The 15,842-nt window shown below is 41.4% G+C and overlaps 1 long non-coding RNA gene and 1 pseudogene across 1 annotated transcript; one reads left to right on the forward strand and one right to left on the reverse strand.

Moving 5' to 3' along the window:
* Nucleotides 1–3,122: 3,122 nt before the first annotated feature.
* Nucleotides 3,123–3,790, reverse strand: LOC131755488 (RING finger protein 11-like; annotated as a pseudogene).
* A 75-nt stretch (nt 3,791–3,865) lies between these two features.
* LOC136791959 (uncharacterized) lies at nt 3,866–8,411 on the forward strand. Its single transcript, XR_010840374.1, has 3 exons — nt 3,866–4,140; nt 6,849–6,895; nt 7,586–8,411. It is a non-coding gene; the product is annotated as an uncharacterized lncRNA (long non-coding RNA).
* Nucleotides 8,412–15,842: the final 7,431 nt, after the last annotated feature.

Genomic DNA, 15,842 nt, shown 5'->3' on the forward strand with positions numbered 1-15,842 from the left:
GAAGGCCTGACCGAGGAGACATCATTTGAGCTGGGCTTGGGGGAAGAGGATTTTGCCTGAATGAGGAAAGGACAACCCAGGTATTGGGAACAGGTACAGAAGGCACAGGGCTTGAACTTGTGCTCTGGAGGGGCAGCCTCTGGTGTGACTAGAGTGTAGTGTGAAAGGGCAAAGAGTTCATACATTCATTTTCAGCAAATATTTGTATAACACCTTCTAAGTTGAAGGCACTGTTCTAGGAAGTAGGAAAAGAACAAAGTTCTTGCCCTTACGTACTTTACGTTCTAGTGGGGGGAGAGAGATAAATAAATAAGTAAATATATGGAGTGTCAAGTGGTACTAAATTCATTGGAAAATAACAAAACGAGAGGAAGAGGTGAGGGCATGTGGTAGGTGATCAGGGACACCTGTTTTATAGACAGACTTATTGGTGTCCACTGTACCCATGGTTTAAACAGGACTGGCTACCTCATCTGCAGGTGAGTTGCCAACCCCAAGAGGCAGACCATGTTTAAATTGTTCTGTTTCCAATAGAAATGCAAGCTAATGTAAGCTGAATGCAAAAAATGCAGTCAGAGAAATGTACGAAGTGGAAGGCAATTTTGCGCCCTACTCAGAGGTGACCACCAGTAATAATTTAGCACATATTTTTTCAGATTTAAAAATGCAGATGTAAGCATATACGATATTCCCTTGGTATCTGCAGGAGGATTGGTTTTAGGACTTCCCATGGATACCAAAATCCTCGGATGCTCACCTCCCGTATGTAAAATGGTGTAGTATAATTGGCCTTCCATATCTGCAGGATATGGAACCGTTGGATATACAGAACTGACTGTACATGTGATTGAATGGTATAGTATTCAGACATTTTGGTTTATAATTTAATATATGGTGGACAGCTTCCTAGGAAAATATTTGGAGACATCATTCTTATTTATTTATTATTATTTTTCCCTCCAAATTTGCTTTATGTAGTTGGATATAAATTAATGAACAGTTAAATGTCAAATCTTTAAGTGCTTATGACATACTAAATTCTTGTATAGTGAACATGAAGAACCCTTCAAGAGACTTGTGTTTTGTATGTAGGAAAGTGTTAAGAGTCAAATATTCAACTCAATATAAAATAATAAGAAACACTTCTGATTTGTTAGCTTGAGATTGCTTCTCCGTGTACTAATGAATGATTTTTTTAGCTGTAGTATCACTGAGCTGAACAAATATGTCACCTTCGAGTACATAAGGAAAAATACACACGTGCTAAATGGGTAAAACATTACAACTCCATCTTTCCTAGACCATCTCTACTTCTAACACTTCAGAAGCTTAGAGATTCAGAGTGTTCTTACCTTAATTGCAAGAAAAATATAAAGGAGAAATTCCTTCTTTTTTGAGATCACAACTGTGAAGTTGTGATTATACAAATTCTGCATTTGTGTGCAAAACATGAAACACATTTATCTTCATTCTCCCTGCTTAGAATTGTCAGTCACCTAGTAGGACTTTCCTTCCAAGAAACAGAGACTGAGATGTGTTGTATATGACTTCAGTAACCTCAGCACTACAATAAGAAGACATGCAGTATCCTTTTGCTGTGGTTCAAGACAACAGGGAAGGAGGTCACAGGAAAGAATAAGTCAAAATTGTTACAACTGAGAAACTTTTCTCAGTTTAACCATGGTGCCTCTTTCATTTTTACATAAGCATGGTGGCATAATTCAAGCTCAATAAATCAGAATTCTTAATGTGGAAAATTTACCTTGACTTTTAATTATCACCATATTAACAACCAAAATAATTAGATGAAACACATAAGAAAGGGTACTGTTAAACCCGTTTACTAGAGTTAGTTTCTGGACACATTAACTCATTTTTTAATGAGAAGAGGGACAAAGAATCTCGGTTTGCTTACAAGCTAGGAGATCACTTTGAATTCTGCCTTTCTTAACTGCCAGTAGATATCGCACTTGTAACAGGTTATAAATAAACTGGTTTTCAAGCACAGAGCCAGCCCCAACAGTAAGAGAACACTATTTAAGAAGACCTAAGGCAATGAATTCCATTTCCAATAGAAAAAAAGAATCATATGGTCTTGGACAAACAGTTCTGAATGGTTTACTTTAACAGTTCCTTAGTAGTTCTTCCTTGCTTATAGAACTTTATGATTTTTTGAGGAGTGAAGCATTCAGCTTCAGTGGATAAATCCTTGTTAGGCTGAGACAATCATTATCCTATCCCTCTTTGCTATGAATTGTCTTATGAATGGTCATATCAATCTGTTTTGGCAAATGAGTAATTAGGGGAAGGCTGTTATTGTTCTTATGAGAATGATATTTTTCTCTGAAAAAAGATAAATAATATGCATTTGGAAAATGAGTATTCAGACTCTTTTTCTGCTCCCTCCTTGTTTTGTGAGAATATGATTCTTGGTTTTACAGCAGCCATCTTGTGACCCTGAGATGATCATATGCCAATAATGGCAAATGGTAGATTAGAAAGAACCAGCAAACACATATAACAGCAACCTCAATAGTAACAACAATCACAGCCAAAGAACAATGGGACCTTAAATTGTGGAGTTCCTATAAAGTAAAAAATAAATGTTCTATGTTTATTCTAAAAAAAAGAACTATGTAAACAAGCTTAAAACTAGTTTTTTTGTGACAGTGTTATAAACTGTAGCTTTAAATAAAACCTTGACCCAAATGCCAGTAACTTCAGAAAAGAATTTGGGTAGGGGGAAGAAGAAAGTTATCTCACTTAGGAAAAACAACCACTATCTTTATCCTAATCTTTGACACACAAGTGAAACATATGTAGCTGCTGTAACACTTTACACAATTCCTATGTACTGGAGCAATAACAAGATCTAAATACAATTATACAATTATATTTTTAAACACTGGGTGAAGGCTTTACGTAAAAATAGCATCCTACTTTTCCCCCTAAATTTCTAAAATATCACATACTTTTCCCCAACATCCGCAGCTGTTCAGGAGTTTTTAGGACAGTTTCATGCATGATCTTAATTCCCAATCCCTGGCTCTTTGGGCTCAATGACAAAAGATCAAAACCACCAATAATGATGATTCACTTGAAGTCGGGTGAGAGACACTGGCTCAGTTAGTCTCGTAGGACAGAAGCAGTGCTGCATCAACTGTCTCCATGCAGGAGGGGCACGTGAAGGGTCTCATCAGCCAGTCACCTGTACAGCCCAGGTGATCTGCATACACAGCAGTAATCAAATTGGGTTTGCATAAACAAAGTCCATCATACAGATCCCACACTCCCAGATCTTTTAAAAAATATTGGTTTTATTTAATTAATTAATATATTTGTTTGCACCGTGTCTTACTTGCAGCCGGTGGGCTCCTTAGTTGTGGCATGCAAACTCTTAGTTGCGGCATGCCTGTGGGATCTAGTTCCCTGACCAGGGAATGAACCCGGGCCCCCTGCTTGGGAGTGTGGAGTCTTTACCCACTGCACCACCAGGGAAGTCCCCCGGATCCTTTCTTCTGATCCATTTCTTCCAGGGTCACAAACTCCTTCAGGCTGATGCTGTACGAAGCCTATTCTTTGAGCTATCCTAATTTGTTCCTCTCAGCTGAGTGGCTGGGCATGTCTGGCTAGGTGTTGGATGATAGACCAAAACTGGAACTTGATCCAGATATGGCAGCAGCGGCTCCTGATCCAGCTCCGTCCCCTTGCCAAAGCTAGCCCAGTCAGACTGAGACTTGTGAGGCATGGAGATGTGATCCGAAGTGGGGGAATTAAGGCAGTTCCCCATCTTCCGGGGCTTGAGTGTGTGATCTGTTGTGTGCTGTTTTGAAAGTCTTCCAACCTCATTCTTTTTTAAAAAATAATTAATTAATTAATTAATTAATTAATTATTTTTGAATTTTTAAAACTTATTTATTTTTTATACAGCAGGTTCTTTTTTTTGCGGTACTCGGGCCTCTCACTGTTGTGGCCTGTCCCGTTGCAGAGCACAGGCTCCAGACGCGCACGCTCAGCGGCCACGGCTCACGGGCCCAGCTGCTCCACGGCATGTGGGATCTTCCCGGACCGGGGCACGAACCCGTGTCCTCTGCATCGGCAGGCGGACTCTCAACCACTGCGCCACCAGAGAAGCCCCAGGTTCTTATAAGTTATCTATTTTATACATATTAGTGTATATATGTCAATCCCAATCTTCCGTTTCATCTCACCACCACCGACCCCCTTCCTGCCCCACTTTCCCCCCTTGGTGTCCATATGTTTTTTCTCTACATCTGTGTCTCTTTTCTGCATTGCAAACCTGTTCACCTGTACCATTTTTCTAGATTCCACATATATGCATTAATATACAATATTTGTTTTTCTCTTTCTGACTTACTTCACTCTGTATTACAGTCTCTAGGTCCATCCACGTCTCTACAAATGACCCAATTTCGTTCTTTTTTTTTTTTTTGTGGTACGTGGGCCTCTCACTGTTGTGGCCTGTCCCGTTGCAGAGCACAGGCTGCGGACGCACAGACTCAGCGGCCATGGCTCACAGGCCCAGCCGCTCTGTGCATCAGGGATCGTCCCAGACTGGGGCACGAACCCATGTCCCCTACATCGGCAGGCGGATTCTCAACCACTGCGCCACCAGGGAAGCCCCAATTTCATTCTTTTTTACCACTGAGTAATATTCCATTGTGTATATGTACCACATCTTCTTTGTCCTTTCATCTGTCGATGGGCATTTAGGTTGCTTCCATGACCTAGCTATTGTGAATAGTGCTGCAATGAACATTGGGGTGCATATGTCTTTTTGAATTATGGTTTTCTCTGGGTATATGCCCAGTAGTGGGATTGCTGGATCATATGGTAATTCTATTTTTAGTTTTTAAGTAACCTCCATACTGTTCTCCATAGTGGCTGTATCAGATTACATTCCCACCAGCAGTGCAAGAGGGTTCCCTTTCCTCACACCCTCACCAACATTTGTTGATTGTAGATTTTCTGATGATGCCCATTCTAACCGGTGTGAGGTGATACCTCGTTGTAGTTTTGATTTGCATTACTTTAATAATGAGTGATGTTGAGCAGCTTTTCATGTGCCTCTTGGCCATCTGTACATCTTCTTTGAAGAAATGTCTATTTAGGTCTTCTGCCCATTTTTTGATTGGGTTGTTTGTTTTTTTAATAGTGAGCTGCATGACCTATTTATATATTTGGGAGATTAATCCTTTGTTGATTCATTTGCAAATATTTTCTCCCATTCTGAGGGTTGTCTTGTGGTCTTGTTCATAGTTTCCTCTGCTGTGCAAAAGCTTTTAAGTTTCATTAGGTCTCATTTGTTTATTTTTTAAGGCTGCATTTTTCCTTTGCTTATTGATGAACATATAAAAGTCAGAAGTTTTTGATGTTATAAAACGTCCAAGTAATGAATATTCCTGTGTGAACATCTTTGAATATATATGCTTTGTCTCAGTTAACTTCACTCAGAATTGGACTTCTGCATCAAAGTGTTTATGCCCTTATGCCTTTTGTGGATGTTGCTACCCTGTACCAATTTATGGTTGTTCATGCAGGAAATACTTATTGAGCATCTGTTATGTTAAGCACTGTGCTGGGTGCTAGCAAAACGACTTGTGAAATTTTGTGAGTGAAGAGACTTGACCTGCCCTTTGTGAATTCTAACAGTGCAGAGAGGGAATAGATAGTCAAGAATCATACTCTGCATGTCGAATTACAACTCTGACAAGTGCCAAGGAGAGGGACATGCTACCATGAGAGCATATTTTAGGGAGCTTTTGATCTCATCATGGAGTTTAGAGAAGGTTTATTCAGGGATGTTTCAGCTGATATCTGAAGGATGAGTCGGTATTAACGAGATAGGGATGTTGGGGAGAGATTTCTGAGCATAAGGAATAGCACAAGACCCTATAAGAGGAAAGCATATGCTGTGTGGGAGGAACTGGCCGGGATGGTGGGGCTGTTGGGGGAGCATGTCATGATGATGGAGCTGCAAGTGTTGGTAGGAGCTCGATCGTGCAGGCTTATGTTTAAGGTTTCAGACTTTTAAGAGGAATAGAAAACCATTGAACTTTCTTGTGGAAGGTGAGTGTGTGGAACATACCCAATTGTACTTTCAACCTGTCGTTTTGCTACCGAGTGGAGAATACACTGCGGGGAGAAAGAGTGGAAGCAAGGAAACAAGTTGGGAGACTTTTGTAGAAATTGGGCATAATGGTGGCTTGGACCAGGGTATGGTGGTCATTTTGGTGGAAAGATGTGGACAGATGCTAGAGGTATGTAGGCAGTATCATTGTTAGCACTGGTGGTGGGTTGACGGTGAGGGTGAGGGAGAAATAGCTGTCAGTGACGGTGATTCCTAAGCTTCTGGCTCCTATGGTTGGTTAGATAGGGTTTTTGTAGATATGATGTTAATCTTGATCCTAATTTGTCTTTTGTTATTTGTTGGTTCGTGATGAATACTCTGTCATATTAAGTCTCCTGTTTTGAGTGTACAAAGCATTTTGACTGAAACTGACTGTTGTATGTTATCAGATAACTTTTTAACATCTGCCAGTTTGGTCCTGTATTTTATTCTCTTTCATTTATTAATTAAATTGTTGTATTAATGTAAATAATTATATTAATAGATTGTCTAAAGTTGCATTATCCTTGCATCCTTGGAATAAAGCCTTTTTGTAGTCATGGTATATATCATTGTTTAATAATTATTGATTAGATGTGCTGATATTTTCTTAGGATTTTTATATCTATATTTGTAAAGCGAAATTGGACCATTTTTGCAAAAACTTGATTTTCTTTTCTTTTTATTTACAAATGGCTTGAATTTTGTTGTTTTGTAGATATTTGATTGATGTAGAAGGCATGTGGCCAGATGATGCAATTGAATGTAAGTATCAGGGTTGTCACTACTTTTCCCTTTTTATAAAATATGAAGGTAGAACTGTAGGAGAATTTCTCAAATTTTGGAAAATGAGAAAAGTTTGTAATTCATTTGTCCTGACATAGCATAACCTTTTACCAAAAGTTGATAAAGGAATGTATCTGGAAATAGCGAGATATAACAGCCTGAATAATTAGTCAGTGGATTTCAGCTTGTTTTTCTTTCTTAAATTTTTTAAATTAATTTACTGAGTTTTGATATTATATCCACTGCACCACCAAGGAAGTCCCTTTTTCTTTCTTCCTTCCTTCCTTCTTTTCTTTAAAGCTCCAAGTCATTTAAAATACATGACTTCTTACTAAAAATCTCCAGTTCATATAACCAAGGGATTTATAACTTCTCCTTTAAAAGATTTATTCCTGGGACTTCCCTGGTGGTCCAGTGCTTCAGACTCTGCACTTCCAGTGCAGCAGGCGTGGGTTCAATCCCTAGTTGGGGAGCTAAGATCCCACATGCTGTGCAGCCAAAGAATTTTTTTTAAAAATTTATATTCCTGTATTATTGAATTTAGTTGTTTAGGTTTTGTTTGAACATTTAGAAGATTTCAATTTATTTACCAGGAAGAAACAAAACATCATGTAAAAATAGTTTTCCAGAAAGTATTTCCATCATTCTCTTCTTCCCTTTCTCGTGCAGACTGGTGTTTTATCCTGACAAGCTCTGCGTCATTCCATAAGAAAGCTGCTTTTCTTTTGGTTTCACAAGAGATGGTGAACAATGGTAAAATATCCAGTTTACCTAAGTTTCTAGAGTACACTTCAGGGAGCAAATGATGGGGTGGGATGTTGGGGCAGAGTGAGAGCTACAGATTCTGGTGAGACTGAGAGTCAGTCACAAAAATTCCTGGGCTGTGGTGAAGGGAGAACAAATATAAATCAAGTTCCTGCTGGTGGACAGGAAGCCAAAGTGAAGAAGAATGGTGTGTAGCTGGGCTGTGTAATTGGGCCCATAAGTGCTGTGTCTTCTGATGGTAATTATGAACAGAAACCAAATAATAATTACTGCTAACATGTAGGTGTCCCATCCTTGAGAGCTGAGGCAGAGAGAAGGAGAGATGGCATTATACCTTGTTTCTGGTTCATTGAGTTTCCCAGGCTGATTTGTGACCAATCTTGGGTGAAATCCTAACTAAATCATTTTTGCTAAGGTGGTCAGCTTCCATGGGGTCCTTTCTCTCCATGGGGTCCTTTCTCTGCACTCTGTCCAATGATAAAGCCCACTGGTTTGTGCCTCCTGTAAAACAGTTATTCCAAAACAGTATAACTGAAGCATTGATGGAACAGCCATGAAGAACGTGTTTCCACATGGCCTCACACCTCTGTTTCAAAGTGCTTTAAAACTTTTTTCATCCAAAAATCAATAACAGGAAAGGATTGGGATCAAATCCCGTACCGACGTAGTGAAAGAAAAAAGAGAATAAGGAGCAGAATAGCATCTCTTCAGACAATAAAATCAAGTTGGAAAAGACAGGTCCACAAACCAGATCAAAACTGTAACCTGGTATTTCACAGTGGGCTTTTAAAACATGTTAGGAAAAAGAATGCAAAAGTTGAAAGAACATGGATTGAGGAGGGAATGGGAAGTTATTGTTTAATGGCTATAGAGTTCCTGTTGGGGATGGTGAAAAAGTTCTGCAAATGGTAAATGCTGATAAATGCCACCTATGGGTGTTTGGTTTTAGTTGATCTTCTTCCATGTAAGGGTTTGGAGAGATTCAGAGACTGTGCGGCTGCCTCCATCTTTCTGAGGTCCTGCTCAATCTTTTTTGACATAATTATTTTGAAATTGGAGAGTGGTGATGTTTGCAAAGCACTGTGAATGTATTCAATGGCACTGAATTGTATACTTGAAAATGGTTGAAATACTAAATTTTGTTTTATGTGTATTTTACCATAATAAAAACAGATGAAAGAACAGCATAAACCAGAATTAGGTAAGATGATAGAACTCAGGACAGAATTCAAAATAAAAGAAAAATAATTCAGAAATGAAGACTACATTTAAAATAATACAAGAGTGGGTACTTCCCGTGTTGTCCAGTGGTTAAAAATCTGTCTTCCAGTGCAGGGAATACACGTTGGATCCCTGGTTGGGGAACTGACATCCCACATGCTGCAGGGCAAGTAAGCCCGCACGCCGTAACTACTGAGCCCACGTGCTCTGGAGCCCACGCGCCACAACTAGAGAGCCCACGAGGCACAGGGAAGACCCCATGCACTGCAGTGAAGAGCCTGCGTGCTGCACCTAATACCTGACACCACAAAAACTAAACAAATAAATTAATTAAATAAATTAAATAAAATAATACGAGTGAATGAACATAATGGATAATGCCTTAAGAGAAACAAACAAGAAAAGGAAAAAAAAATTTAATCAAAAAGAAGATAAAAAGAATTTTATAGAAATGGCAAACATAAAACAGGCAAAAATAGGACAGCTCTGAAAAGAGTAATATAAATAGGTGTAAGAATCTATTATACCATAAAAGTGACATTTAAAATCAGTGGGACAGATTAGTCAATCAATTGTGATACATACATGTTGGGGTATTAATATTTCTCTGGAAGGATCCACAGCACAACAAAAGCAGATGTCTCTGAGGAGGGAAACGTGTGTCTGGGGAAAGTGGGAAAAAGGGTGACTTTTCATTGAATTGTCTTGTGTATATACCTTTTCTAATGTTCTGTCATGTGAGTCTGTTACCTCTGAAGTTCGCTGAGTTCAAACCCCAGTTCCCCAAATTGCTAGCTCTTAATCCTGGGCACTCTTCACACTCTCCAAGCCTCTTTATGTGTGAAATAAGGTCAGTAACTTAGCCTGGTGCTGCCTGGCACAGAATAAACTCTCAACAAATGGAGATTATTAGGGAAAAAACCCCAAATGCCCATCAGTGCAGGAATGGATTTTTTAAATGGGGTGTATATGTGAAATATACAGTCATGAAAAGGAATGAAGTACTGACACATGCTACGACATGGACGAACTTGAAAACATTATGCTAATTGAAAGAAGCCAAACACAGTGGTCATATGTGTATTATTTCATGAAATGTCCAGAAAAGGCAAAACCGTAGTGACAGAAAGCAAATGAATGGTTGCAGGGACTGAAGGAGGAGGGGATGAAGAGGGCCTGCTGATGGTTACGGGGGCTTCTTTTTAGGGTGATGAAAACGTGATGGGTTAGATGATGCTGATGGTTGCATAGGCTTGTGAATGTACGAACTGACACTGAGTTTGCAGTTTCAGAAGGTGAATTTTATGGCATGTGAATGACATGTCAAAAAAATAATTTTGAAAATGAAAATTGCCAGATTTCCCATAGTCACTATCCACTGTCTCCATCTCTCCCTTCTCCCCACTGCATTCCTTTTGACGCCCACCGCTGCCGCTCTCTCCCATCCTCAGTCCCTCGAGCTTCCCCACGAGGCCTCCCAGGGAGCCCCTGAAGCGCTGGGCGCCTGCGTCCTGTGGCTGTTGGAGCGGCTGCCCAGTGTGTGTGCCCCCACCACTCTCACCCGTGAGAGTGGCCGCTTCCCTCGCATTTTTCTCGTGCGTTTCAGCTGATGGTGATGTTCACAGAAGGCAGCACGTGCCCTGGTCCATGGAGGAAGCCCCTCAACTTAATATTTAGGCCCGTCCAGAAGTTTAATCTCATCCACCAGTAACCTCAGGATGCTGTGCTCTGAAAGCCAGGTTGGCCACCTGCGGGCACTTGCAAATACTGAGGACTTTGGAGGCATTTGGGCCTCCAACTGAGGCCTTGTACCTCCACATGCGATGTGACCTCAGCCCTCTGCTGCACCTCTCTAAGTGAAGTGGCACAGGAATACTGACCTTGCCTGTTGTTGCCAGGATTAACTGAGTAGTGCATTGGCTGCCCTGGTGCTTAGGTGTTGAGTACATGGTGATGTACATACCAGGCCCTACTGGTGGGCCTCCTGATGCAGCAGTTCCCTTGGCTCTGCCCCTGTCGTCAGCTGCCCCTAGGATAACTCGGAGCCCGAGCCACTTCTCTGGTAGATTTCCCTATTCCCCCACTATGGTCACACCTGCATAAGGCAACTCAAACCTTTCAGAGATGTGTCCTGAACCTCTTCTTTCCATACATACCTATCTGGTGGTTGTGAGACTTAAGGCCAACCTCCCCAAAAGACTTTTTCTGTTTCTCCTAGGAAACCTAGACTCATCTTCTGTCATCTTCAACTCTACTCAAATTTTGTTCTTTCAACCCTGACCTCTGGCCCTGCTTTTTACTTCTGCCATTTCATCCTCACTCCTGCTTCCTTTCATAAATCCATAAATCTCTTTTGGCCTTCCTAGCCCTGGGCCAAGTTCCTTCCTCTTTCCTCAGTTTTCACCCCTTTCCTCCCGTTTCCTTCCTTCTCCCATCCAACTTTCAGTCCTTCCTTTCACATGCAGACTTTGATTCCAACCCCATCAAAAACATATACGTCACAGTTAGCAGCATCTCAAAATTCAAAAGGTTTATTACTCATCTATTAATCCTATTACATTTATTTCTTCAGTTTTATTGTTTTTAAATATATCAAAATAACTAGAGAAATTTATACCTATCTTATCTATATATGGAAGAACAGCTGGTACCCAAGGTGGCACCAACAATCCTAGCAGCTCTTACTGTACGTATCCGTAGTAGTCAGCAATTTCCATTTCTTTTTCCCTCTCAATGAAAAACATCAGTTTCCCCAGAGAGGTGTATTTGGCAGCATTCTCACGTTCTTGTTGAGCCGCCTCTTCATGGCCTCCCTCTCTGGCCTCTGCTCTTGTTCGATGGGCGTTGACATTACTGGCTCAGGAACATTGGGTTGCCTCCATTGAATTTGGTGCTTCCTGAAGTCTTGGAATAGAAATGGGGTTTGGAGCTCCGGTGGGGACTGGCGCTTAGTCAGAGCAGGGGGAACAGGCTCCCGCTTAGAGAAGTGGAAGGTGAAGTTTTGTACGGTGCAGGCCTCGGAGCAGCAGACGGACGGACACTAGGCTGGGTATGGTCGGTCCAACCCGCTTGGGTTGGGTTGGTCGCAGTTGGCTGAGCTGGTTTGGCGGGACCTGGCAAAGAGGCAGGAGGTGGCTGGGGTGAACTCACTGCAGCAGGTTGAGCTGGGTTAGTAGCAGCAGGCTGGGCACGGTCAGCCACAGCAGGCCGATGTGAGGCCAGAGACTGTGGCCTCCGAGGAGCAGGTCGAGCTTGAGGCTTGTCCCAGGCAGAAAAAGGCAGAGGCATCCAGTTGACCTTCCCAGGAGGAGGCAGCTCATACTGGGATGGAGATGGACACTCTTTTTCAGCACTGCTGTCTGGTTTCTGGGCTTGGCCTTGAGTTTTCTCAGGACCCTGACCCTCACGTGGGGTATGCCGCCATGGCTGGATCGCTGGGGGTGGCTGGCGGTCTTTAGGGTTGATTGAATTTCCCAAGACCCGACAGGAAGAGAGCCCAGTTTTCTTATCATTCTTCTTCCCCAGTGCGTGAAAAACCGTCACAGACTCCAGCATGCGCGTGGCTAGGGAGGTTTGAGGCTTTTTCAAGTTCTCTTGGGTAAGCTCAGTTTGGTGTTTCTTTTGCTTCGTCTTGGGAATTGTTGGCTTCTCTTCTGCCTTGACTTTGTTCCCTGACTTTTTATTCTCTAATGTAACAGATAAGGAAAAAAAAACACGCTTTGTGAGACAGTCAGTGATTTGTCCAATGTCACACAGATAGTAAATGTCAAAATCAAAACTGAACTTCGGTCTCCAGACTTCTAGTTCAATACTTTCCCTCATTATTCCATGCTATTTTGAATCCACTACTAAATGTAGGGGCAAAATAAATGTAATGAAAACCTTTCAAAAGTTTCTTTTCTCACCTGACATGGTCAGAGAAGAAGAGGAAACATCAACTGCAGATACAAGGGATGAGGAGACAACACTAGAGGATGTCTGAGTGGCTGCAGCTGAACGGCGCATGTGTCCAGTACAAAGGTCACTGGTTACTGGTCACTGGTCACTTGTGATGATCCAAATTTATTTACAAACAACTCCACGGAAACCCCAAGACTCTAACAAGTGGTAGTAGGTTTGGTAGGAGAGGGATGTCACAAAGCAGGCAGTTTACAGGTATGAGATAGCCAATAGGGAGGTCCGATCCCCAACAGGAAGGCAGGATTGGGTGAAGAGAGTGTAGGAGAGCTATAACAACACCTAAATTTCTGAGCTCCGGGGAGGAAATCCTAGAAGACAAATTTACCTCCCCCAGGCCCTTAACATTAGGGAAATCATTGCAACATTTCTTACAGACGTTCATTGATATAATTAACAGTTACTTATATTCTACAGAGTATTATATTTTATGTATCATATACTTAGATATATATATATATATATCATTAATATCCTTAGGAAGGAAAGAGCCATCAACTTTGAACTATTACAGTTGTTCTGAAATCATATCTGTCTAATTAGTGAACTTAGAGCAGTTTTTAAGGAGCAAAAGTAGGGATGAAGAAGCTCTTCCTGTAACTTGGTTAAAGAGTAGGGTGAAGTTTGTTGAGTGTACCTTGTGGAGAATGTTGTGGTCCAAGGCTCTTTTAGTTTCATCTCCTTGACTCCTACCTTCCTTGGGCTGGGCTAGGCTGGGCCCGGTGGGACTTGCGACTTACATTTCTCTTCTGCTTTTTTTTTTTTTTCATTATGGGCATTGTTTCTAGGACAAGCCTAGATCTTGCATTCTTACCTTCATGGATGTTACTTCCTGTCAACTTCCAGCAGCAGGAGTCTTCTTTTCAGTGCTTGATGCTTCACAAAATACACTCAGCGCGTTGGAAGCAAATACCAGAGAGCAAGGAAACAGAGCTGGTTGCAAACCTTTCCTCTTCCAGCCTTTGGTTGCAATTCTTTTGCCCATAATTTGCTACCTCCAGTTCCTTGGGCCACACAAGTATCCTGCCATCCAGCTCTTTTATGTGTGAGAGACATTCTAAATACTGTCCCTTTTTCTTTGCACAGAAGTATATACAGTGTGGCAGTTACGGTAATCTCCTACCCCTTGCAAACAGCCACTCTAGAATCTCAGACCTCTAGGATTCTCCGTCTTGCATGCTTGGGTGCAAGGCCAAACAAAATGAAGAGGAGAATAATTAGAGAAAGAAGAGGACATTTGTGGAGAATTGGGAGCAGGTAAGGTGAAAGGGCACAGGAGAAAAGAGATTCATGTAGATTTTTTGTTTTCTGTAGGAAACAAGTTGACACACTTTGGCCTCATTTTGTATTACCGGAACAGACAGTTATAGATATATTTAAGTAGCTCGATAGTGCAGCAACTGCCGTGAATTCTGTACACTAAAGAGAACAGTCTTACATATATTTTTCATTTTGTTTTATGTCATATTACCTTATTTATAGCGTTCATTGGGGTGTTTGTAAAATACAGATTTTTCTAAATGCTCTGGTTTTGTCTACAGGGTTATTTCCTTGTCATATTTTTAAGGACTCCAACATTGTAAGACATATTGCATGTTTTTCTCTTGATGATGGTTTATCTTGACGCATCATGAACTAACTTGACCTGTTGGATTTTGTGGAGAAACTGTAAAGAGGGTCTGTGAAAAAGGCATTGTGGTGAGTCGCATTATGCACCCAAGCGTAAGGAGCTGATATGTGCCATCAGCCCAACTTGGCGTGGATTGCCTCTGTTTTAGTTGCCCTGGTTAGTGCTTTTCTCCCTCACCACGCTTGTGACTGTGATAGTGTCAGTAAGGGCTGAGTTGCTAATGATTTATATGTGAGGTAAGCTGGTTTGAGGGAGGAAATCTATGGATCTAGTCATTTTCCTTGGTGGTCAGCTTTCAGGGGGACTTTTCCAGTACCAGGAAGATATCCCATAGATGGGACCTCCAAAGACACACATTTAATTTTTAGGCCTGTTTTTCCTATTATGAGATATGAGTTTTTTTTTCCCTGATGGGGATGATGCTTCTCTGAGAAGAAATTGTGAAAGGTGTTGTAGTATAGAGATGTGGCTTAAGCTTTTAAGTTTTTTTTTTTTTTTTTTTTTTTTTTTTTTTTTTTTGCAGTATGCGGGCCTCTCACTGTTGTGGCCTCTCCCGTTGCGGGGCACAGGCTCCGGACGCACAGGCCTAGCGGCCATGGCTCACGGGCTTAGTTGCTCCGCGGCATGTGGGATCTTCCCGGACCAGGGCACGAACCCGTGTCTCCTGCATCGGCAGGCGGATTCGCAACCACTGCGCCACCAGGGAAGCCCAAAGCTTTTAAGTTTTTCTCAGGGTTTTTCCCCTAAGCTTCCTACTTCAGAAGGCCTATTTACATGATACTACTATGTGACCTGAGGCTAACAACTTACTAAATACCTGCAAGCCAGATCAGTGTCTCTTTTCTCTATATTTCCATGGACATCAAGGGACCCATAGCTACTGCAGGTTAGGGTGGGTGGTGTGAGATTGGGGCAAGTGTGGTATGACAAATTTTGGTATCACTCAAATGTTTGCCTATTAAAATATTCAGTTCCAACATTCAATTCGATGTAGGCAAACCCTTAGTTAAGCTTTCCTTGGTTCCAAGCCTATGTAACCTATTTTCTCTCCCTAGTTCCAGCCATTTAACTTTAGCTTGCAGGCTCAGCCTCATCTTAACCTCTAAAAGAATCTTACATGTAGGAGGAAGAAACTAAAGAGCTCTATTTCAACACTTAGGAACATCAAGCTCTACCCTGACCTAAACCTTTATTCTTATAGTTAGGGTATTGTCTTGTCCGGTATACCCACTTTCTGCATTTTGAACCCATCAAGTTAACCGAGACCTGGCTTGGTGTAACATAGCCAGTTCATCTACCCCTGAGGCTGTCCTTAATTCTTCCCATTGTCACATTTTGATTTAATTAAATACT

Source organism: Kogia breviceps, chromosome 4 (genome assembly GCF_026419965.1).
Source record: "Kogia breviceps isolate mKogBre1 chromosome 4, mKogBre1 haplotype 1, whole genome shotgun sequence".
Classification (NCBI taxonomy): Eukaryota; Metazoa; Chordata; class Mammalia; order Artiodactyla; family Physeteridae; genus Kogia; species Kogia breviceps.